Genomic DNA, 25514 nt, shown 5'->3' on the forward strand with positions numbered 1-25514 from the left:
AATCACATGCAATTACAAAAGAACTGAGATCCAGGTGATGGTTTGAAAACTGTAGAATATTTTTTGTGGGACGACCCTTTTAAAGAGCGAATGTAACTGATCGCTGAATATAAAGGACAATCGGCCTACTGGGAAAATTCCTGGTGAGGTTCACTGCCAATCTGCTCCGAGATGATGTTCAGTTACGTCGATACGCAGATCTCAAAAACATTTTTTGAGTTCTCGTAATGTGATGGACGCACGAGAACCTGCAGATCCCCATATTGATGAAAACAGGGGGGGGGATCACATATGATATGCACGTGACGGGACTTTATGGAGTGCAACGTAGATCAGAACTACACTTGGACGGGAATGGTTGATGACCCAAGTGACTAAGAGGAAGGCTGGTGGGGAATTAAGAAGAAGAGGTCAAGTTATAGGCCGTTCATTTTAGCCAAAAGGTCAACTGTCTATAGAAGGAACTCCTAAATGGCTGACTTGTTCTCACAGGTTTATCAGCGATCTTTCTGCTCTGGGGACATTCGATAGGAATGGAAATGTTGCCTAAGCTTGTCAGAGCGCATTATGTTATTACGGCTCCCGTGAGAACGAGCCCCATGTCACGAGACATCTGTATTGTAACAAAAAACAAGCAAAAAATATCCCCCAGCAGTCGCATGTTTTACTGTCACTTTACAGCTGACAATGCTGCTCCAGATACATCAGGTCCAATGTGCCCTCTAAGTAAACCGGGCAGGGTGGGACCTGTACGCCGCTCCCTCCGAGCCCAAAAAATACAGAATAAATAAATATTAATGTACATCGCCCTATTTAGCAATAAAACAGCCATATATTCAGGGCATAGAGCATCCAGGTCTAGCACAGTGAAGGTTGTTTTCAGCATCCCTGGTGATCTAGGCCAATGACGTGTAAAAAAAAAAAAAAAAAAAGTTGTCTGGGCAATAAAAAAATACTTTAAAATAATGTTCGTCTCACTGATCTCCTATCGCTCTCATTCCAACACTTTTCCCATCCCCCAATAGTACTTCTTAATGCCTCTAAGTGGATGAAATGACCACCATGGAAGAGGTGAGGTGAGGTATCGGTGAAGCAAACAGGATTTTATTTGTAATTATTTTAATTTTTTTGTTACACCATTCTGAGGATTTTAAAAATAATTTGTATCACCCAGAACACCCTTTTAGTTTACCTGCTGGTCTAGGGTAGTAAGGCTGAGTTCACACGGGCGAGATTTCCGCGCGGGTGCAACGCGGGAGGTGAACGCATTGCACCCGCACTGAATCCCGACCCATTCATTTCTATGGGGCTGTGCACACGAGCTGTGATTTTCACGCATCACTTATGCGTCGCGCGAAAATCGCAGCATGCTTTATATTGTGCGTTTATCTCGCAACGCAGGCCCCATAGAAGTGAATGGGGCTGAAGTGAAAACCGCAAGCATGTGCGGATGCGGTGCGATTTTCACGCACGGTTGCTAGGAGACGATCGGGATGGAGACCCGATCATTATTATTTTTCCTTATAACATGGTTATAGGGGAAAATAATAGCATTTTTAATACAGAATGCATAGTACAATAGCGCTGGAGGGGTTAAAAAAAATTATATAAATATATATATATATATATATATATATATATATATAATAATTTAACTCCCCTTAATCCACTTGCTCGCGCAGCCGGCATCTCTTCTGTCTTCTACTTTGCTGTGTACAGGAAAAGGACCTGTGGTGACGTCACTCAGGTCATCACATGGTCCTTTTCCTGTACACAGCAAAGAAGAAGACAGAAGAGATGCCGGCTGCGCGAGCAAGTGGATTAAGGGGAGTTAAAAAAAAAATTATATATTTTTTTTAACCCCTCCAGCCCTATTGTACTATGCATTCTGTATTTAAGAATGTATGATTTTCCCTTATAACATGGTTATAAGGGAAAATCATACAATCTACACAACCCCGATCCCAAACCCAAACTTCGGGTTTGGGTACCAAACATGCGGATTTTTCTCACACGCGTGCAAAACGCATTACAATGTTTTGCACTCGTGCGGAAAAAATTGCGCATGTTCCCGCAACGCACCTGCACCTTTTCCCGCAACGCCCGTGTGAACCCAGCCTAAAGGGGCTATGTCGATATTTCTGGTGGTATAGGGCAGTGAAGGGATCAATGTAAAGAAAGCAGGTGGTCCAAGAGAGTGAAAAGGTTCATTTCACTTTATCCATTTTAGTATAATAAGGTAATGTAACAAAATGTGCAAAAAGATGCAGGAATGTTTTCTTAGCAGATGCTGAAAAATGCAGTAGGAGAATGGCTCCGAACTATTAAAATATTGAAGGGGTTCTCCAAGGGTATAAAATGTCCTCTCATGTGCCTCTCACCCCACATGGAATATACCTATCCCGGTCCCCGCACCGCCGCTGCTGCTTCTCCCTGCACACGGATGAAAACATCTGGTGTCGGGGGGGGGAGCCAATGGCAGGCGGGGACGAGCCTCCCTAGCATCACCGGTGACTCTATGGAGGCTCGTCCCTGCCTGCAATTGGCTGGATGTTTTCATCCATGTGCAGGGAGAAGCAGCAGCGGCGGCGACCAGGAGCGAGGATCGGGATAAGTATATTCCATGTGGGGTTCTCGGCACATGGGGGGGACATTTTATACTCTTGAAGAACCCCTTTAAAAACCTTTTCCTGTACGGTGTACGCCTTAACGGAAAAAAATGATGCGCAATTTGCCATTGTTTAGTCACTTTGTCGTCGTCCCCCTAAAAATATAACAAAAAGTGATAAAAAAAAAAATCTATAATTAAAGAAATCGTACCTACCCCAATACTGTACCATAAAAATTTACAGTTAGCCCAAAAAAATATTTTACAAGCCCTCACACATCTCTGTAAACAGAAATATAAAAACGTTATAACTGCCAGAAAATGGCAATGCAAAGAAAAAAAAAAGTTGCTTTTTTAAGTAGTAAAACAAAATATATAGTTTTAATATATAATTTATATCGTTTTTATTGGTTTCTCTGTAATCGTACTGATCCGCAGAATAAGGTTTTCATGTCATTTTTAGTGCAGAGTGAAAAGGTAAAAACGAAAGCGCCGTAAAAACGAAACCCAATTTCACCATTCAAAGAATTCACCCCCTCTGTTTTCCTGTACAAGCTATGATAAAATAAACAGCCATTAAAAAATACAAACTGTACCACACAAAAACAAGCCTTCAAACAGCTACGTGAACAGAAAACGAAGAAAAAAAAAAAAAGGCTCTTGAAAGGCGGGGGAGAAAAATAAAAAATAATAATTACGATAATCTTCTGTTCTGTATAGTGGTTGATCCCATTCAGCAGCCGGTTGTCAGTCTATACCCTGAGAGAGGGGGCAGCTCATGACGGCTCCTCGATCTGTGCAGGTTATAGAAAGTGCACACGTGTATGTGTATATATATATCTGTGTGTGTGTGTATGTATGTACAGTTGCAAGAAAAAGTATGTGAACCCTTTGGAATTATATGGATTTCTGCGCAAATTGGTCATAAAATGTGATCTGATCTTCATCTAAGTCACAACAATAGACAATCACAGTCTGCTTAAACTAATAACACACAAAGAATTAAATGTTACCATGTTTTTATTGAACACACCATGTAAACATTCACAGTGCAGGTGGAAAAAGTATGTGAACCCTTGGATTTAATAACTGGTTGAACCTCCTTTGGCAGCAATAACTTCAACCAAACGTTTCCTGTAGTTGCAGATCAGACGTGCACAACGGTCAGGAGTAATTCTTGACCATTCCTCTTTACAGAACTGTTTCAGTTCAGCAATATTCTTGGGATGTCTGGTGTGAATCGCTTTCTTCTTGAGGTCATGCCACAGCATCTCAATCGGGTTGAGGTCAGGACTCTGACTGGGCCACTCCAGAAGGCGTATTTTCTTCTGTTTAAGCCCTTCTGTTGTTGATTTACTTCTATGCTTTGGGTCGTTGTCCTGTTGCAACACCCATCTTCTGTTGAGCTTCAGCTGGTGGACAGATGGCCTTAAGTTCTCCTGCAAAATGTCTTGATAAACTTGGGAATTAAATTTTTCCTTCGATAATTGCAATCCGTCCAGGCCCTGACGTAGCAAAGCAGCCCCAAACGGTGATGCCCCCACCACCATACTTCACAGTTGGGATGAGGTTTTGATGTTGGTGTGCTGTGCCTCTTTTTCTCCACACATAGTGTTGTGGGTTTCTTCCAAACAACTCAACTTTGGTTTCATCTGTCCACAGAATATGTTGCCAGTACTGCTGTGGAACATCCAGGTGCTCTTGTGCAAACTGTAAACGTGCAGCAATGTTTTTTTGGACAGCAGTGGCTTCCTCTGTGGTGTCCTCCCATGAAATCCATTCTTGTTTAGTGTTTTACGTATCGTAGATTCGCTAACAGGGATATTACCATATACCAGAGACTTTTGTAAGTCTTTAGCTGACACCCTAGGATTCTTCTTCACCTCAACTCGTAAGTCTTCTGAGAGCTCTTTTGTGTGAGGCATCATTCACATCAGGCAATGCTTCTTGTGAAAAGCAAACCCAGAACTGGTGTGTGTTTTTTATAGGGCAGGGCAGCTGTAACCAACACCTCCAATCTCATCTCATTGATTGGACTCCAGTTGGCTGACACCTCACTCAAATTAGCTCTTGGAGATGTCATTAGTCTAGGGGTTCACATACTTTTTACACCTGCACTGTGAATGTTTACATGGTGTGCAATAAAAACATGGTAACATTAAATTCTTTGTGTGTTATTAGTTTAAGCAGACTGATTGTCTATTGTTGTGACTTAGATGAAGATCAGATCACATTTTATGACCAATTTTTGCAGAAATCCATATCATTCCAAAGGGTTCACATACTTTTTCTTGCAACTGTACATACATACACACACACACAGATATATATATACACATACACGTGTGCACTTTCTATAACCTGCACAGATCGAGGAGCCGTCATGAGCTGCCCCCTCTCTCAGGGTATAGACTGACAACCGGCTGCTGAATGGGATCAGCCACTATACAGAACAGAAGATTAATTATCTGCAGATCAAAGGCTTCTCCGGAGAGTATCAGAGCCATGGGTTAAGGCTGTAATGGACGGTGTATCTGAGAACCAACGTGCTGGAAAATAAGCTGAGGGAGAGCAGTCACCTGGCAGCGCAGTTAAGCGGGGAGGCGGTGGTCCCATCTTCAACCTTTACTTGAAATATGAAGCATGACTGCTCGTGTATGGGAGGAGATGTGACAACCATTCTCACTTAAAAAGTACACACTTCGGTTCTTTGCACTCTTCGAGCGAACCTTTCGTTTGGCAGATACCCTTCAAAAGTCCCTTGGAATAATCGGGAACGTTTCCATAGGGCTCCATTTACCTGATGCGAACCATTGTACAGGAAAGAACAGCGGGCAACTCCTATAAAACAGCGCCAACTAGCTACCAAAACCGGGCGCTACCACCTGTATATCTCTGCCCTGAGGGTTGATCCTGCATTAGGGTAAATGTATATCTCAAGTATGTCCTACCCGGGTGACTTGGAAACCTTATCACTGGATGACATCGTTGATGTTCTGTTCCTAATCTGTGACCAGAGAGCTGGAATCCATAATCAGTTCCGGATGTTAATAGGGGCGTGTGCCCTGGCCGGCAGCACTTCTTCCTTGAAGCTCGTGCGTAATCCAGAGTAGGGTTGGGTGATAAACTGGTATTAAGAAATGACAATATGGCGATGTCGCCGTTTCTTAATTACCACAGTATTTTAATCACGTCATAGGGGAGTACAGTGTTGACAGATTCAAAAACGGGCACCGGGTATGTGCGTACAGACATGTTATGTGGTCCGACACACAACAAACCCCAGTTGTGGCATCCGGTGCACATTACAGGTGTCAGTACGCTGCGCATGCAAGTCAGTACCTGTCACCGCACATGATGCACAAGAGGAGCGGGCAGCTCAGACTAAGGCCCCATTCACACAACTGCAAGGGCTTCGTACCCGTATTGCAGACCGTAAACGGCGGGTCCGCAATATACAGGCACTGGCCGTGTGAACTCCGTGCATGGATCGGCTGCGACACAGAAACACTACGAAATGCTTCCGTGGGCTTTCGGGTCTGTGCCTCTGCACCTCAAAAAGATAAGACATGTCCCATCTTTGGCAGTATCTTGCGGATCGCGGACCCATTCAAGTCAATAGATTCGCACTGCAATATGGAGAGCACACGGCCGATACCCATGTACTGGGGACCGGTATCTGCAGTCCGCACCATGGGCACGGAGACATTAGGTTTGTCTGAAGGAGCACTGAGAGCAGTGACGCTGCTGAGTGAAAGCCTTGTTCACCCCTCACTCCCCGGCCTGGGCCTTGATAAATGGTGTGGGACAGTGTGGCCACAAGGAGACATTATTATAATGTATGGGGGCCACAAGGATACATTATTATAATGTATGGGGGCCACAAGGAGACCTTTTACTGTATAAGCCCCATACAGTATAATCAGGGTTGAGCGAACCCGAACTGTAAAGTTCAGGTTCTTACCGAACTTTAGGATTTTTGGACCCCGGACCTGAACTTTTCAGTAAAAGTTTGGGTTAGAGTTCGGTGTTCGGCGAGTTAATGGCGCTTTTTGAAAGGCTGCAGAGCAGCCAATCAACAAGCGTTTAACTCTTTGCCCTTAGAAGCCATCACAGCCATGCCTACTAATGGCATGGCTGTGATTGGCCAGAGCAGCATGTGACCCCGGCTCTATATAAGCTGGAGTCACGTAGCGCTGCACGTCACTCTGCTGTGATTAGTGTAGGGAGAGGATGCTGCTGCTGTGAGGGAGAGAATAGGTGAGAATCTTTTAATCAGAACTTGTTGTTAACTCAGCGATCTTGTTTTGTGGGTGCAGTGCACAATTATTTTTTTTACCCTGCCCTGAGCCCAGTGACACAGAAAAATAACTTTTATCCGTCCACTAGTTAGGTGGGCATCGGCGGTTTAAATACAAGGTTTAAATACTGCAGTTAAAATTCTGGTTTTAAAAAAACACCCATTTTGGGCAAGACCCTACATTTGGGGCCTTTGCTGCATTTGTCACAGTCAAATACAACCAGTCAATACTGCAGTTACATTGTTGGTTGACAAATTAAAACATTTTGTGACCGTGAAGTAATTGTATAAAATTGGCCTGTCACACTGTTGTCTGACCTTAAGAAATTTTCTCTTTATGACACCGGCACTGTCTTACTGTCAGTGAACTTAATTGCTGACTATTTGGCGGTTACATTGTCGCCTGACATAAACCATCTGTTAGTTTGGTGGGTGAACGTAAAGAATGAGGAGAGTGTCAAATAATGGACGTGGCCCAGGTCGTGGTGCTGCTGGTGGAGCTCCTGTTGCAGGGAGAGGACGTGGTCGATCTGTGGCAGCTACACGCACAAGTGAAACCCCTTCCTCAGGTGCAGGTTTTGTCGCCTACTCGCAGCGTTATTTGGTCGGGCCTAATGCTGCTCTACGAATGGTGAGGCCTGAACAAGTACAGGCGATAGTAGATTGGGTTGCTGACAGTGGATCCAGTTTCTTCACATTGTCTCCCACCCAGTCTCCTGCTGAAAGATCACATTTGGCACCTGCAGCCGATGTCCATCAGTCCTTCACCTCACCCCCTTGCAAATCAGCCAAGCAGTCTGAGCCCCAGGTCATGCAGCAGTCTCTTCCGCTTTTTGATGACTCTGTTAGCAGGGTTTCCCAGGGCCATCCACCTAGCCCTGCCCCAGAAGTGACATCACAAGAGCTTACTGGAGCCTGCAGGGACAAAATTCCAACGCGTTTTGGAGAGTAAACGTTCTTCATCAAGATCTATCTCAGGGCAGAGATATACAGGTGGAAGAAACAGATTTTTAGCGGTTTTGCTGTGAAAGTTTTGGTAGATAGCACGGATAATGTTCTGTTTTTTTACGTGTTTGTGTATATCAGCCAGACGCGGTACCAGCTAGTTTTATCCTGCAGCACCATCAGTGCTATCACAGTAGCACCAGTTTATTATTTAGTACAACTCAAGAAAGTAGCAGTTGTCGGTATGATCTGCACGTCACATTTTCAAGCACCTAGCTCCAATCTGTGGCATGTGGGAGGGGCATAAAAGCCAGACCATTTCTCTAAAGTGTCCAAGGAGCCATTTTTGAACTGGACATGTCAGGTCGCATTTTGCTCATGCTATTGTGAGCAGCCTGTGTGGCTGCAGACCACGGTCTGTAGTGTCTCTCATTGAGCACATCTGGGACGTCATTGGCTGGCAATAGCAAACGGATCTTGATGATTTGCGTGCCTAAGTGCATTCAGCGTGGCAGAACATTCCTCAGACAACCATTAATAACCTCACTGATAGCTCGCCAAGGTGTGCAAGCTCGTGTATTTCTGCACGTGGTACTCATACTTAATACTGAGTAAATCAAGATGTTTTGAATATTTCCTTTCCATTTTTATTTCATTTGCATATCATTAACATGTCTACCGATCTGGTGATTTCCAGAATTCCACGACTTTCTCTTCTTGGTGCTGCAATTTCAATGCTGAGGAGCGTATTTGAGATAGCATTATATTTAAAGGCCTCGTCAGGTTTGGTCAACCACTTCCAATGACAGAGAGCCCCCTTAAAGGGGATGGTTCATCATGGACAATGGGAGCATATCACTAGGTTATACATACATCGTCTTATAGGTGCGGGTCCCACCGCTGGGACCCGCACCTATATCGAGAACTGGGCCCGCGCTCTCATTCATTTCTATGGGGCAGACAGAAATAGCCAAGCCAGCGCTCTGCTATTTTCGCTGGCCCCATAGAAAATGAATGGAGGGCAGCTGCGCATGCGCAGCGCGCCCTCCTTCACTTGCGGGGCTCCGTTCTCGATATAGGTGCGGGAGCCACAGGTGGGACCCGCACCTATAAGACAATGGGGGCATATCCTAGCGATATGCCCCCATTGTCCATGATGAGACAACCCCTTGAAGATTTGATTTTCACAGGCGGTTTGTGCAGATGGGACTCTCAAAGTCAGACGACCCTGAAGTGAAGGTTCCCATTTCTTCTGGGATCTAGAGAGTTCCTAAGGGAAACCCACAGGCATCTCACATTTTATACTTCAGACATGGTAGTGAAAAGTCCAATTATTCTTCCAGAATAATAAAGCAAATTAAAGGGCTTCTGTCACCCCCCAAAACTCATTTTTTATTTTTGGGCATATTAAAATCCTTATTGTACGACTATTCAATATATAGGGCTCTTACCTTGTTCTATGGCTTCGTTACATTAAAAATTTAGCTTTTAAAATATGCAAATTACTTCACTACCAGCAAGTAGGGCGGTTACTTGCTGGTAGCCGCCCCCTCCTCCAGTTGATTGACAGGGCCAGCGAGCGCTCTCCTCCTCCGGCTGGCCCTGTCTGCAATTCAAATCCAGCGCCTGCGCCTTACGTGTCTTCATTCGGCGCAGGCGCTCTGAGAGAAGGATTCTCGCTTCCTCAGCACTCCCTCAGTGCGCCTGCGCCGATGACGTCTTCTCTTTCGGGTTTAGAGGTGACGTCATCGGCCCTACCTGCTGGTAGTGAAGTAATTTGCATATTTTAAAAGCTCGATTTTTAATGAAACAAAGCCACAGAACAAGGTAAGAGCCCTATATATTGAATAGTTGTACAATAAGGATTTTATTATGCCCAAAAATGAGTTTTGGGGGGGTGACAGAAGCCCTTTAAAACGTAGATGATACTTGTTAAAGGGGGATATTGGGGAGCATTGATGGCCTATCCTTGGAGAGCAGTGGAGGCCTGTTCTTAGGTCAACTAATCACCAATTGATTTAGTGGGCAATCCGATCTCTGGGACCCCCGTCAGAAGAATTAAAGGGTTGTCTCACTTCAATAAGTGGCATTTATCATGTAGAGGAAGTTATTACAAGCCACTTACTAATGTATTATTATCCATATTGCTTCCTTTGCTGGCTGGATTCATTTTTCCATTACATTATACACTGCTCGTTTCCATGGTTACAGACCACCCTGCAATCCATCAGTGGTGGTCATGCTACTATAATACTGCCTCCTATGTACAAGAATATAACTATTATAATACTGCCTCCTATGTACAAGAATATAACTACTATAATACTGCTCCTATGTACAAGAATATAACTACTATAATACTGCCTCCTATGTACAAGAATATAACTACTATAATACTGCCTCCTATGTACAAGAATATAACTACTATAATACTGCCTCCTATGTACAAGAATATAACTACTATAATACTGCCTCCTATGTACAAGAATATAACTACTATAATACTGCCTCCTATGTACAAGAATATAACTACTATAATACTGCCTCCTATGTACAAGAATATAACTACTATAATACTGCTCCTATGTACAAGAATATAACTACTATAATACTGCTCCTACGTACAAGAATATAATTACTATTTGGGGGGGCGGAGCCTGACAGCCGACCAGGAGAGACGCATGTGAGAGAGCTCCTCTCCATGTGAGTCAGCTAACTAGTAAATTCCGCTAACTAGCCTTACAATAATGGGCAAAGTGGGTAGATTTATCCCCAGTGATAACCCAGAACCCATCAGATCGATCAGAAATCCACAAGAAATGGATAAATTTCTAAACAAGAGACCTCCGGCCGCAAGTGCCGCCAAGATGGCGCCGCCTGAGCAAGAAGAATGGCTGCTGGATGCGGAAGGAGAGGACGGCGTCTCACCAGATATAAACACCCGGTCCAAGATCAACTCCTCGGCACCCATTTCACGCCAGTTTATACAGCAGGCATTGACCTCAGCACTGGCTCCAGTGATACAAGATCTCGCGGAGATCAAGAGCGACGTTAAACATATTGGACACCGGGTGGAAAAGTTAGAACAAGATCAGGCGGCCATACTAACTTTTGCCCATACTATGGGAGAAAATAGTGCAGCACTGGCCTCTTCGCTAGATAACGCCTATGCACTTATAGAGGACCAGGAAAACCGTAGCCGCCGGAAAAACATCAGGCTACGAGGTCTCCCTGAGCTGGTACCTCATGAAGCACTACCTGAGGCGGCTGCCGCCATTTTCTCTGGCCTACTAGGAGCAGAGCGAGCTGAGGAGATCTGTGTGGAGCGTATTCATAGGGCACTGAGGCCAAGACCAAAAGACACAGACCCACCGAGGGACGTGGTGTGCGGGCTGCTGCGATATGTTGACACAGCGGCTGTTCTTAAAGCGGCCAGAGATCAGAAAGAACCGGTCTATGAAGGAGCCAAGATCATGTTATTTCAAGACCTGGCACCCTCGACGCTGAGCAAGCGGAGAACCCTGAGACCGCTTACAGACCATCTAAGGGCAATCAAACTGCCCTACAAGTGGCTCTTTCCATTCGGATTAACCTTTTCCTCTGAGGGCAAGAGGTGTACAATCCGTACTCCAGCGGACTTACCAGCGGCATGGTCCCTTCTCCAGACAACCCCCCTGGACATACCATCATGGCTTCCGTCAGCCGACACAGGGGTTCCACTGCCAGATTTGCCTGTTGAGCAGAGGTGGAGCAGAGCAGCAACTAAAAGAAAGTCCAACATCAGGCCCTGATGAAGCGAGCATAGCTCAGCGGCACCCTCTATGCTTTTAAATGGTGACTGCGAGAAGCGGGAAAACCGGACTAGGCCGCATTATGGACGCCCTAGCGTACCGTTTTGCAAGTATTACTCGGAACTGTAAATGTTTGCTTTGTTCACAGCTTATTATGAGCCGCTCAGCCGCCGCCTTGCGATTGGGTACCCCTAGGGGCCCTGAACATGATGCTGCGTATGAGCCGCTCCATGGTGGATCAATCGGATCAGATAATTCATGAATGAAGTGGTAGATTATCTCCCTCATGTTTAGAGTCAGAGTACACAACTTCTTGTATACATACTCACTGCATATAATTGAATTTGGTGTCCAATAATATGTCAATCCGTGTTATAACAAATGCATTGCGGTATAGCATAGTCAGGGTAGGGCATGGTTCAAGGGCCGGTTAGGCTAGGTTGTTATGCCGATTATGTTATTTTAAAATGCTGGTTATAACTCATGGGATTGGCAGGCTTACTCCCCCCATCTTGCCAGGTACCTTCAGTCCCACATGGCACACACCAGGGAGTTAGTGGCGCAATCCTGGTGCAAGCGCCTTAGAACAGGCTGGCTTGGGCCATTCGCGCTTTGCCTTTTTCTGATGGGCTGCGCGTTAGGCACAAGTCACCCGACCAACGTGTTGGAGATTTACTCCACTTATCAATTGTTCTCAATGTTTTGTTTGTTATTCCGTTTCCCTGGTCACACATATGGATATGATTCTTTGCTCGCTCTAATGCAACCACTCAGAATATACCATGGCATTGATTAGGTGTACATCATTCAATGTGAGAGGGTTTAACACCCCGCAGAAGAGGTCACAAGTTATAAGGATAATGAAAAAATTGCACACTGACATCTGCTTTCTGCAAGAACTGCACTTTAAGTCAGGGCGTGTGCCCACCCTCCCCAGAACGCATTTCCAGCATTGGTTCACTAGTGAATGGAGCAGGGCGGCTAGGGGAGTGGGCATCGCCATATCAAAAAAAGTCCCTTTCCAATTGATTTGTAAACAAGAAGACCCAGAAGGGCACTATGTATTTGTGAAGGGTTCAATTGGTACCCAGGTAGTGACACTTGCCAGTTTATATTGCCCTAACAGGGGTCAAGCAAAATGGCTCATCAATACTCTGAAAAAATTTGCCTCCTTCGCAGAAGGAATAAGAATAATAGGTGGGGATCTCAATATGACACTAAACCCCTTAGTAGATGCATCTGATGGCACCTCACAATTAACTCAGGCGGTCTTAGGCAGGGTAAATAACTACCTCGCAGACGCCAACCTGGTGGATTCGTGGAGACTGCTTCACCCTGTCGAGAGGGATTATTCTTTCTTCTCAGCCCCACATAACACTTACAAGAGGCTGGACTATGTCCTGATCTCTGGAAGCTGTGCGGACAGGCTGGAGCGGTCCACCATTGAATCCATCACGGTTTCTGACCATGCCCCAGTGACTATTTCACTCCAGTTCCCAACATTGCCAATACATTCTAGACAATGGCGTTTAAACGAGACACTTCTAGATAAACATTCTGACCGGGACATTCTTAGTCAGAAACTGATTTGGTTTTTCAGGGAGAATTGCACAGAAGGAATGCCGCTCACAACTGTATGGGAGACGCACAAACAAGTAATAAGGGGGGAGCTCATTGCGCTAGGCAGCAGAGTCAAAAAGAGCAGACAGGAGCACTTAAATAATCTACTTAAACAAATTGCAGATATTGAATCGCTTCATAAGCGGTCTAGAGCCATAGACGCCAGAGATAAACTAAGTACCCTACGTAAACAGCTGACAGATCACCTAAACATAAGCTATGCGAAGACATACCAGTACTCGCAGTTCCGCTTTTATTCCCATGGAGATAAAGGTACTAAACTTATGTCCTCTTTGCTTAAACAAAAGAAGGACTCCATGTTTATAGCAGGTATTGATACCAGAGATGGCACTACTCTACACAAAACGTCAGATATAGCCACTGAGTTCCAAAAATTTTATAAGGATCTATACGGTCTTCCAGAAGAAATAGCAGGATCTACAGCAGGAAGAGACACTCTGATAGATAACTTTTTAAGCCATTTGCAGCTACCCACCTTAACCGAGGTGGAAGGCCAGGCTTTATTGTCGCCTGTTACAGAGGAAGAGGTCACCAAAATAATAGGCTCCATGCCACTGGGGAAAAGCCCGGGCCCAGACGGCTTCCCAGTGGGCTATTATAAAAAATTCTTGAAAGAGCTAGCTCCCCACTTGGCTGCCTGGTGCAATGAGCTTCTGAAAGGTTCCCAGTTACATAAGCAATCCCTCGAGGCCACAGTTACTATACTCCCCAAACCGGGGAAAGATCCTAAGTTATGTGGCAGCTATAGGCCAATTTCGTTGTTAAACGTCGATATTAAAGTCTGGGCGAAACTCTTAGCAACCAGAATTAGTGCCCTTCTCCCTAAACTCATAAACCCTGAACAGACAGGTTTTGTACCTGGCAGGGAAGGCAGTCACAACTCGTGTAGAATCCTGTCCATCATGCAGTTAGCTATTAAAAAGAAAATTCCCCTGGTCCTGCTGGGTATAGACGCGGAGAAGGCCTTTGACCGGGTGAATTGGACCTATATGATGAGGACTTTACAAAAGTTTGGTTTTCCTCAACAGTTCAGGAATGCTATCATTTCATTGTATGGCGACCCTAGCGCCCGGATCAGAGTTAATGGTACTTTATCTCCTTCCTTCCCCATAAGGAACGGGACGAGGCAGGGCTGTCCCTCATCACCTGCTTTGTACATTCTAGTAATGGAAACATTGCTACAAGCTATTAGGGAACACCCAGATATCAAAGGTATTAAATTGGAGAATAGCCCCATAGAACATCTTAATGCAGCATATGCAGATGACCTCTTGGTCATGGTGTCTAACCCGGTCGAGGCCTTCCCGCGTCTGCTATCCCTGTTCGAGCAGTATGGACAGGTGTCCAACTTTAAAGTGAATCACTCCAAGTCAGAGGCAATGAATGTGTCTGCACCAGCCAATCAGATCAGTCTACTTAAATCTAGTACTCCCTTTATATGGCAAACGTCTCACCTGTCCTACCTGGGTATCAAAATTCCTCATAAATTGGATAAAATATTCCAACTAAATTATGCTGCATTACTTAAAGATATCCAACAGCAGTTACACACCCTAAGGATCCCGTATGTATCATGGATGGGCCGGAAGAATATGCTGAAAGCATTTATTATGCCTAGACTACTATATGCCATGCAGATGCTGCCTGTCTTTCTCCCCTCTTCCTTCTTTACGCAAATCAGACGACTCTTTAGCACGTTTATTTGGGGGGGGAGGGGAGCGAGACTGGCGCATCGTATGCTGATCTTAAGGAAAGCTCAAGGAGGTATGGCCTTACCGGATGCGCAGCTATATTATAGAGCAATACACCTGAAGAGGTGGCTATATATCCATGCCCCTTGGTCTAATATCTTAGGCAAAGAACTAGAGACCGCACAACTTGATAGGAAACAGAGAGCTGGTTTATGGGGCCTGAACTCCTCCTCACTACATTCACATGTGCTGCTTAAAGGCACAGCAGCTGTTGTTGGATGTCTGAATAAGGATAAAAGCCTGCTCCCTGCTCCGTCATCATTGATGCCAGCCGACCTTGCTCCATTCCTAGTTAGACCCAAGGCAGACAATGTACCGCCAATATGGAACAAAATACACCCTTACACTATAGACGAATTTCTGGATGGGGCATCAAGTGCTCTTCATGCCCAACACCCTATAAACAACGTTCTATCATCTTGTAATTTTCTAGATACCATTGAACTTAATTCAGTTAGCAAACCATTACTAAAGAATAGACAGAGCAAAATAGAAACCACTTGGTTCGAGAAGCTGATGCTTTTGGAGTCGCCCCCTAACAAACTAATATCCAAACTATACTTGGCACTTAACATCCAGAGCCCGATTGGGATACCACATTATTTAAAAATCTGGGCCACAGAATTAGATACAGACTTCTCAGAAACCGATATTTTGCGTATCCACGCACACTCTCATGGATTCTCCAGATGCGTGAGAATACAAGAGCATTCATACAAACTACTAACACAGTGGTATCACACCCCAAAACAATTATTCACTAAAGGACTAAGTAGTTCTGACCTTTGCTGGAGATGTGGGGAGGAAAGTGGAACACAAACGCATATATTTTGGACGTGCCCAAAAATACGCCAGTATTGGGAAGGAGTATCTGAAGTAATAGACAAAGTTATGAATAGACATGTCCAACTATCACCAGAATTGGTGCTTCTCTGGCTTCCCACTCCAGGCCTGTCTCCATCCAAATCAAGCTTACCTACCCATTTAATACAAGCAGCGAGGCTTCTAATTCCACAGAAATGGCTCAGTAAAGAGCCACCTGCACTCCCCCATTGGGAAATGAAAGTAGACCAGATATGTAGATTGGAGGAGCTGGCTGGTTGGGAGGGCAGACGGCATGAGAAATATCTTAAAACCTGGTCTCCGTGGTTGACATATAGGAATCAGGGAACAAATCCTTAAGTGCGCTAAGATGTTAGAGAGGTAATTTATACAGTTGCCTCATTATACTCTCAATTCATGATCACCAATTCAACAAGGGCTGTTAGAGCGTGTATAGACAAAGCATATATGTAAAGTATTTGAAACATGTGTATCCAGGAGGGTCTCCTCTGGGAGGCCTCATTACCCCAGTTCTCTTCCAGTCCAGGTTAAGGGACTGTTGCCCCTTTTTCCTCCCCCCTATGTCTCCCTTTTCTGGTTGGAACTTCCCCTCCTCCTACGGATGCTGGCGGTAGGAGTAAATAATAGTTCACTCCAGAAAACGTGGGTAGTCTAATGTTCGCTGCCGTATATACCTCTTAATAAAGCTTGCCTACGCAAGATACAATCAGGCTATGGGGCAAGACACTTCACAGGATCTGAGTTAGCCGCAAAATCTGTTGTATGACACTTATAAAGTTAAATCTTATGACGACATAATACAATGCACATTAAAATGGAATACATGCTTTACTCCTAGTTAAATACGCTATAAATGTGATGCATGTCTTGTATAACAAAAATGTGAAAACTGGAATGTTCCGACTATGTTTCTATCCGGCTACTTTTTCAATAAAAAGAAATTTGACAAAGAATATAACTACTATAATACTGCTCCTGTGTACAAGAATATTACTACTATAATACTGCTCCTATGTACAATAATATTACTACTATAATACTGCTCCTATGTACAAGAATATAACTACTATAATACTGCTCCTATGTACAAGAATATAACTACTATAATACTGCTCCTATGTACAATAATATTACTACTATAATACTGCTCCTATGTACAAGAATATAACTACTATAATACTGCTTCTATGTACAAGAATATAACTACTATAATACTGCTCCTATGTACAAGAATATAACTACTATAATACTGCTCCTATGTACAAGAATATAACTACTATAATACTGCTCCTATGTACAAGAATATAACTACTATAATACTGCTCCTATGTACAAGAATATAACTACTATATGCAGAAACTGAGGCTATAAACCGCACCCCTAGAAGGGGTAAGCGGTAATATATAGGGGAAGTTAAATGACCAAACCAACTAAACCTGCCAGAGGTGTGGTCATTACCAAAACAACACATACACAAAGGATCCGCAAGGAACCATTCCGATTAACCCACGTGTTGCCAGTCTCTCTGATCTCCTGGTCCCTGTCATGAGAGTGTCCGTGACAGACACGTAATGGGGGCCGTTATGCATGATAAGGATTCTTTAATGGTGTCACGCCCCCCCCCCCAAGGTCTTACACCAGGTATTTCATGTGTATACGTTCTTCAACTTATCGCTAACCACTGGTGTCTTCCCTTCCTTGTTTAAACATGCAACCGTTACACACATACTCAAGAAGCCTTCCCTGGACCCGTCCTCTTTATCCAGCTATCGTCCCATTTCACTGCTCCCATTTGCATCCAAACTCCTAGAACAACTTGTCCATCTTGAATTGTCCTCTCACTCACTTTTTAATCCAGCTTCAGACCCAATCACCGCACTGAAACTGCCCTAACCAAAGTCACCAACGATCTGCTAGCTGCCAGAGCTAAACGTCACTACTCTGTGCTCCTCCTTCTTGACCTTTCCTCTGCCTTTGACACTGTTGACCTCTCTCTCTCCTACAAATCCTCTCTTCCCTCGACATCAAAACTTGTCCCTCTCTTCGATCTCCTCATATTTCACCAACAGAACCTTCAGCGTTTCCCATCCATACACTACCGCCTCGTCATGCCCCCTCTCTGTTGGTGTCCCTCAGGGCTCTGTCCTGGGTCCCCTACTTTTCTCCATTCATACATTTGGCCTGGGACAGCTCACGGTCCCATGGCTTCCAATACCACCTCTATGCTGATGACACTCAAATATACCTCGCCGGCACAGATGTTGCTTCCCTACTATCCCAGCGTGTCTGTCGGCAATATCTTCAGTCTTCTTCTCCTGCTTTCTAAAACTCAACATGGAGAAAACTGAATTGTCTCCCCCCCCCCCCCCCCATGTCACTCAGCCCCCTATCTGACCTGTCCATTACAGTTAATAGCACAACGCTTACTCCAGTCTCTGGGGGTAACTGACTGGATTTTGCCCAGTCTTTTAAGCAACACATCCAAAGCCTAACCTCCACCATTTTCAACTAAAGAACATCTCTCGTATTCGCGCCTTCCTCACCCCTGAGTCAACTAAAATACTAGTACATGCTCTCGTCATCTCCCGCCTGGACTACTGGAACATCCTCCTGTGTGGCCTTCCATCCAGCACTCTCCCCTCCGATCTATTCTCAACTCTGCTGCCCGACTAACCCACCTCTCTCCTCGTTTCTCCTCTGCCAATCCCTTCACTGGCTCCCCATTGCCCAGCGAATTCCGTTTAAAATACTAACGAATACATGCAAGGCCGTCCACAACCTGTCCCCTCCCTACATCTCTGACCTGCTTGCTCGATAGACCCCCACACGTAATCTCTGATCCTCACAGGACCTTCTCCTCTGTTCTCCTCTCATCTGTTCTTCATACAATCGACTACAAAATTTCTCACATGCCTCTCCCCTACTCTGGAACTCGCTACCCCAACACATCAGGCTCTCCCCCAACATCCAAACCTTCAAGAGTAACCTGAAAACCCACCTTTTTTAGATAAGTCTGCCATCTGCAATGAGCCTGCTGCCACCCCACAGCCACCAGAGCAGCCTATACCCTCACCTAGATTGTAAGCTCTTGCAGGAAGGGTCCTCTACCCCTCTGTACCAGTCTGTTCATAGTTTGTTTATTGTATTTTTACATTTGTGTAACCCCGACTGGATGTACAGCGCCATGGAATTAATGGCGCTTTACAATAAATAATAATATACGTTATAGAGAAGCGTACTGTATCTGGTGAGTGCAGGCAGCTGGTCGACATCTTGGAACAGCTCAGAATAGACTGGTTTTTGCACAATAGCTGCTATGCACTAGAACGAGAGATTTTTCGCAAAGTATTTCGGCAGCTTTTCTAATTATCACATTACTTGAGAACACTGGCACTTCACGCATCTGAAAATTAGTCAGGCAACACTTTCACTGGAGGAAAAAAAATAATAAATAAATAGTGCACTCGTCTGCAAATTAGGGCAAGCGATTAAGCGTACACAAATCAGCAATTAAAGTCTTTTACAAAAAAAAAAAAAAAAGTTTAATTTATAGGTCAAAAAAGGTGACCGACAGGACATAAAAGATGCTGAGGGAGCGGCAGTTGCAGAGAGAGCAGAGCCTCCAGGTGTAATGGTAACGCCCCCGTTGCTCCTAGAGGCTCATTTGCATATATTAAAACATCCGTTTTCTCAGCAATGCGGACACATATGGACATGGGACCAACACAGATGTCTTCAGCTGCCAAGTGCACATGGAACAGGTCAGCCAGTGTCATGGGTATAAATCTGATGACTGACAGGCTTTAAAGGGGTTGTCCCATGTAAAATACGCTACAATATTAGTATTCGACGGAGGGGGGGGGCAAGATGGTGGACCTCCACCGATCACATATTGATGATATTGTCCTGAAAAATAAAAGGATATAAAAAATAAAAAATAAAAAGGACTGGAAAACCCCTTTCAGATCCCTAGAATCAACAGGCTGCAGTGACATTTAAAATTAGGCAGCCATGCCACACCCTACTGGACGCTGTGTAAGAACTTCAATATCACCCTCTTCCCCCCCCCCCCCCCCATCACTTACATGGTTGGAAACCAAAAGGCGTCCACATGCGGTACACAAGTATCAACAGGGCCATCCGATTTGGCCAGGAACAACCAAGTTTTCGAGTTACCAAGTAAGAGGATAACTAACAGATCAGTGAGGGGTCCAACCGGTGGGACCCCCACCAGTCCAGAGAATGGGTGGTCCAGTTTCCCTGTCCTGATGGAGCGGCAGGCCGAGCAGGTGCCCTCCTGCTCCATTCATTTCCTATGGGACTTGTGGGGTTAGCAGAGTACAGTCCAATAGAGAATGAATGGAGCGGTGCGTGGCATGCTGGGCGCGCCGCTCCATCAGTACGGGGGAATGGAACGTCCACTGGTTAGAGCACCGATCAGTTATTCCCTAAGACAGTGATGCCCAACCTGCGGCCCTCCAGCTGTTCTAAAACTACAACTCCCACCATGCCCTGCTGTAGGTTGTCCAGGCATGCTGGGAGTTGTTGTTTTGCAACAGCTGAAAGGCCGCAGGTTGGGCATCCCTGTCCTATTGTATGGATAACTTGAAATCTTAGCACAATCCTTTTAAGTTCTTCAAGTGTGAAGTAAAATGCTAAATTTTATGGGACTGGGAAACGATGCACAAAATGAAGACACATAAAAACAACAAGACCTGACGCAGTGACGTCAGTGGACAAAATGTAAAAAAATAAATGCAAAGAAGCAAAAATGGAAAAACACAAACCAGGGATCAGCAACTGCCGGCGCCCCAGTTGCTTTCAGACTACAACTCCCAGCTTGTACACTTGCTTGGATGCTCTAGTAACTCCCATAGCAGTGACGAGAGGATTCTGGGAGTTATAGTTTAACAGCTGGATGCAAGGCATGAACGTCTAATAGACAGAGACATGCGCTGACACACTGTTACGGCAATAAAACACGTTAAAGTCGGCATCTGCAGATACGACGGCATACTAAAATATGGGCTTTACATATGCAAAACCCCGCGCCGCTCGCCTTCGCCCCCGCCTCCAATGACTGAGCCAAAGTGAAAGCGACATTTGGAAGTGAAAAAAGAAGTGAATGGGAATGGTGGCCAGCCATGCGCGATACATTCCCATTCACCTCTATGGGGAGAGTGCTTGGTGGTGGCCGGACCGGAGTCCTCCAGCCACCACTTTGCGGGGCTCCGTTCCCAGTGGTGGGACCCACACCTGTAAGACAATGGGGGCATATTTTAGCGATACGTCCCCACTTTCTCAGATGAGACAACCCCTTTAAGTAATACACAAGTCAGACGTAATGTATATAACATGCGCGCCGTGTACCGGGCTCCTAGCGCACGCGCACTGGCGATACATAACGATGGGCAGACAATGACAAAGGAGTCTGTATCACAAACTGCAGCCTCTAAACAAGGACACGGGGGCATGTAATCCTCTTACAGGAAAGAAAAATAAATCTAGACCACCATATGGTGCCAGGAACATCACACAATACGCCGCGCTCACCGCAGCCACATACGCACTATTGTCCCTTCCCTGGTTAGATAAGGGGAACGCTCCGATGCTACTGCCCCCAGAATACTGCGGCAAACACTGGGGCAGATTGATCAGCGTGTACGGAGCTTACACCATATTCTGCACTTTTTTCGGCACATGCGAATGTGCTGGAAAAAGAAGCAGGCCGAGTTTCAGCGATTGATGCCCTGTCTTCAGCATAGGTCATCAACACCTGACTGGTGGAGGTCCGACTCCCAGCACACCAGGCGATCATCTGTTGGGGCCGGAGCACCCAAGAGAATGCTGCAACGTCTTCCTCCGTCCATGATGCCCTGTTCACGGATCACATGGCCTTCCTGTAGCTCAGTGACGTTCAATTGATTGATTGGGATTGAGCTGCAATACCAAGCACTGCCACTATACCAGGTATGGCGCTGTACTTGTTAAACTAAGGCCTTATGCACACGACCGGGACGGCGAACTGACCTACGGATGTGGACAGAACACGATGTAGTTTAAACTGCAGGGACCAGAGCGCAGCGAAGACAGCGGTGGACCAAGAGTCCAGAACAAAGCGGAAGGGAGCAGGTAAGTATGCGCGACTCCACAGGTCCGGCAGGGAGGATTTAAACTGCTTATAAAAAAGCTAGAAAAGCCTTGCAAATCACGGGCTTAGTCACACCACTGTATGTATTTTGTGGTCCATAAAAAACGGATGACATTCGCGTGACGTCCGTGTTGCATTATTTTTTTTCGCTGCTCCATTGCAACAATGCCTGTTCTTGTCTGCAAAACAGACAAGAATATGTTCTATCTTTTTTTGCGGAACGTTTTTTCCAAGCCCCGCTGAAGCGAACAGTTCCGCATACGGACCTGTGTAAAAAAAAAAAATTAATAAAAAAAAAAAAAAAAAAGTATGTTTGTGTGTATGAGCCATTAGGCGTTATCAAGGCAGAAAACCTTTTTTTTTTTTTCTGACACTTCTTCTAAAAACGTAATACATAGGTCATAACGAGCATGGCGACTTCTAAAGCCTCGTTCACACGTCAATGTTTCACGGACGTGTGCTGTACGTGATCTCCGTGGACAGCACACGTCCCCGTTCATTTGAATGTGTGTATTCACACATCAGTGTTTTAGCACGGTCCGTGTTTTTAGCACGGATGCATGCTGTATTTTGTCCGTGTTCACGGATCCATCACGTCCATTATAGTCTATGGGTCCGTGAAAACCACGGATGCAACACAGATGCCATCCGTGTTTCACGGATCATTAAGAAGAGATGCTTTGAAAATTATTTTTCAGCTGTTCGTGTGTCATCCGTGTTTCACTGACACTGGACTGCAAAAAACGGACATCTTCACGGATGCATCACTGACCACCTGCTGACGGATTTGAGCACAGACACGGCGGACGTGTGAATGAGGCTTAATACAGATAGGGTTAGTTACTCTTTAACCTTTGTATACATTTTTGTGACAGTGTCCCTAATGCCCTAATAGCAGTTTTTGTAATATAGTTTATTAGTGTTTTTAGTATTAATACACTTTACTACCCCCCCCCCCCCACATTCCGGTCTGCGCTTGAAATCTACTTCTCTGCACACAGCTGACTTCTAAGCAGTGTACGGAAAACACATTTTATGAATGGGGCTGCAGCGCATATTGCTGCCTCTGCCCGTGGCCCCCGGAGGATTACTAACTCCTGGCATAACACATGGGTACCCTGTAACTATATGCTGTGCCAGGATTAGCTGAGCGGAGGGGCTCCTGCATCTGCCTGCTCCGCTAAGCTAAGAACTGGCATGCAGGACTCTTAGCTTAGCGAAGCAGTGTATTAAAAATACAAAAAAACATCAATAAACTATATTACAAACACGTTCACAAAAATGTATACAAAAGTTTAGTTACTCTTTAATGGTTTATAGACCCGTGTTAACCCCGTAATGCCCAGCCACTGTTTTGTGATTTAGCCCACGTGGTGGTGGTGGTGGTGGTGTTTTTTAACGATTTTTGGGGGTGGTTTTATCTGGTGAAAAATATCCAAAAACAGTTTTAAAAAAGTAGGTTTTTCTTTGAATGTGCAAACTGACACTATTTTGCATCAGTCATTTTGATATATAATATCCAAGGGAGCCCCAGTTACAGGGGAAAACAGCTTTATACACAGGCAGCGCTGATCAGGGTCTGCTAAGAACCTGCAGCTCCACTCTGCCCACGGTACCAGGCGATCACGTGATTGCGGGGTTCTACAAAGGAAGTGGCATGTTTGCTTCCACTATTCGCTGCATAGCACTAAGGAGAAGAGAGAAAGGGTAATAAAAGCTGTTCTGTCTGTCTTGTTAGTGACAGCCAGAGACCGGACCTGCTCCCGCTAGACTGCAGGAGCAGCTTTAATCCCATGCTGTATGTGTACGGCGCTTAAGGTCCAGCACAAAGCACCTTTAAAAGGATTAAAGGGAGCGTGTCACCTTGCTTATACTGTCCTCACTAAGGCCAGCACAGTATAGCGACAGGCCTGCTGATTTCCCGGTGCTGTCACTTTTGACCTGGCAGTCAGTATTTTTATAATACCGACATGCTTAAGCAATGAGTTTCACTGGCCTGGCCTCCTGACCACGACTGGCAGGTTTCTTTCCTATGCGTACCAGAAGGCAGCGAGTCTCATCGGACTCCTCTCCCTTCAGCATGTCCGTGTTATAAAAGTACTGACTGCCAGCTCAAAAGTGACAGCCCACTGATCAGCAGGTCTGGGAGCACGCTAGAGCTCACAGCAGGGTTGCCAACCGTCTACAAATTTTTGGACAGTCTTACAAAAACAGAGGACTTTCTTCCGGTGTCTGAAATAGGGTTGCACCGGGTATCGAATTATCGATACTTTTGTACTGGTATCGATTCAATACCGGGATTTGCCATTTACCGATACTAGGCTGCGCGGCTGCTCTCAGCGCGCTCCATGTTCCCTCAGCAGCACAGGGGAGAAGGAAGCAGTCTCTCCCTTCCCCCTGTGCCGCTGCTGCCACCAATGAAGATAAGTAATCCATTAATACAGATACAGGAGGCGGGTGGCGGCTGCAGAATCACATAGCCGGCACCCAACCTCTAAGACAGGGAGCTGCGATCAGCAGCAGTTAACCCCTCAGGTGCCGCTCCCCCCAACCCCCCCCAGTATTAAATCATTGGTGGCAGTGACCACAGGGTCCCCTGCCCCCTCTTCATTGGTGGTGCAGTGGCAGTTGTGATCGGAGCCCCAGCAGTGTAATCCTGGGGCTCCAATCGGTTACCATGGCAGTCAGGACGCTCCTGAAGCCCTGGCTGCCATGGTCAGCTCCCTGCTGCTGTGTGCACTATGCACAGGGCAGCAGGGAGAGTGTGAAGTCCTGTTCACCCCAATAGAGATCTACTAGGGTGAATAGGACAAGGGTTCTAGCCCCTAAGGGGGGAAATGGTTATTAAATAAAATTAAAAAAAATAAAAAACACACCAAAATAGTCACCCTCTTTCCCAATTTTACATATAAAATACAGTATATAAACAATAAATAAACATATTACATATCGCCACGTCCGAAAAGTCCAAACTTAAAATATTAAAAAATATCTCCTATAAGGTAGAGAAAAAAAAAATATAAAAAAAATGTGTGATTCGCCTTTTTTAGTCACCTTGTCCCCCAAAAAATAGGATAAAACTGTTTGATTATGGGCGGGACGTTCCATAAAATGTGGAATGCATGCGGCATTTTTGGCGTTTTATTTTTTTCACGTGGTATCAAATAGTATCAAGTATCGCAATACTTTTTTTATGGTATCAAAATTTTGGTAACGTGACAACCCTAGTCTGAAAATTAGAAAAATGAACTACCGACAAAAACTACTTCAGAAAACGAACTACTGCCTAAATCACATTTTAATGTTTAACACAATTTTAAAGAATTTTTGGTGATGTCATGTTGCTATCTTTATTTAAACAAAACCATAAAATAATACCACGTTCCTACTGACCACTAGGTCTAATAATTGCTGCGAATTCTTGGTCCGTACAGATCACTGTACTGCAGTTACCTGCTTATCGGTCATTCTAATCCTGCACGTA

General features: G+C 45.1%; 1 protein-coding gene across 3 annotated transcripts in view; it reads right to left on the bottom strand.

Moving 5' to 3' along the window:
• EFR3A (EFR3 homolog A) overlaps positions 1-25514 on the bottom strand; it is a 153827-nt gene that overhangs the window by 121696 nt on the left and 6617 nt on the right. The gene's annotated exons all lie outside the window — the stretch shown is intronic.

Source organism: Bufo bufo, chromosome 5, assembly GCF_905171765.1.
Source record: "Bufo bufo chromosome 5, aBufBuf1.1, whole genome shotgun sequence".
NCBI classification, from domain to species: domain Eukaryota; kingdom Metazoa; phylum Chordata; class Amphibia; order Anura; family Bufonidae; genus Bufo; species Bufo bufo.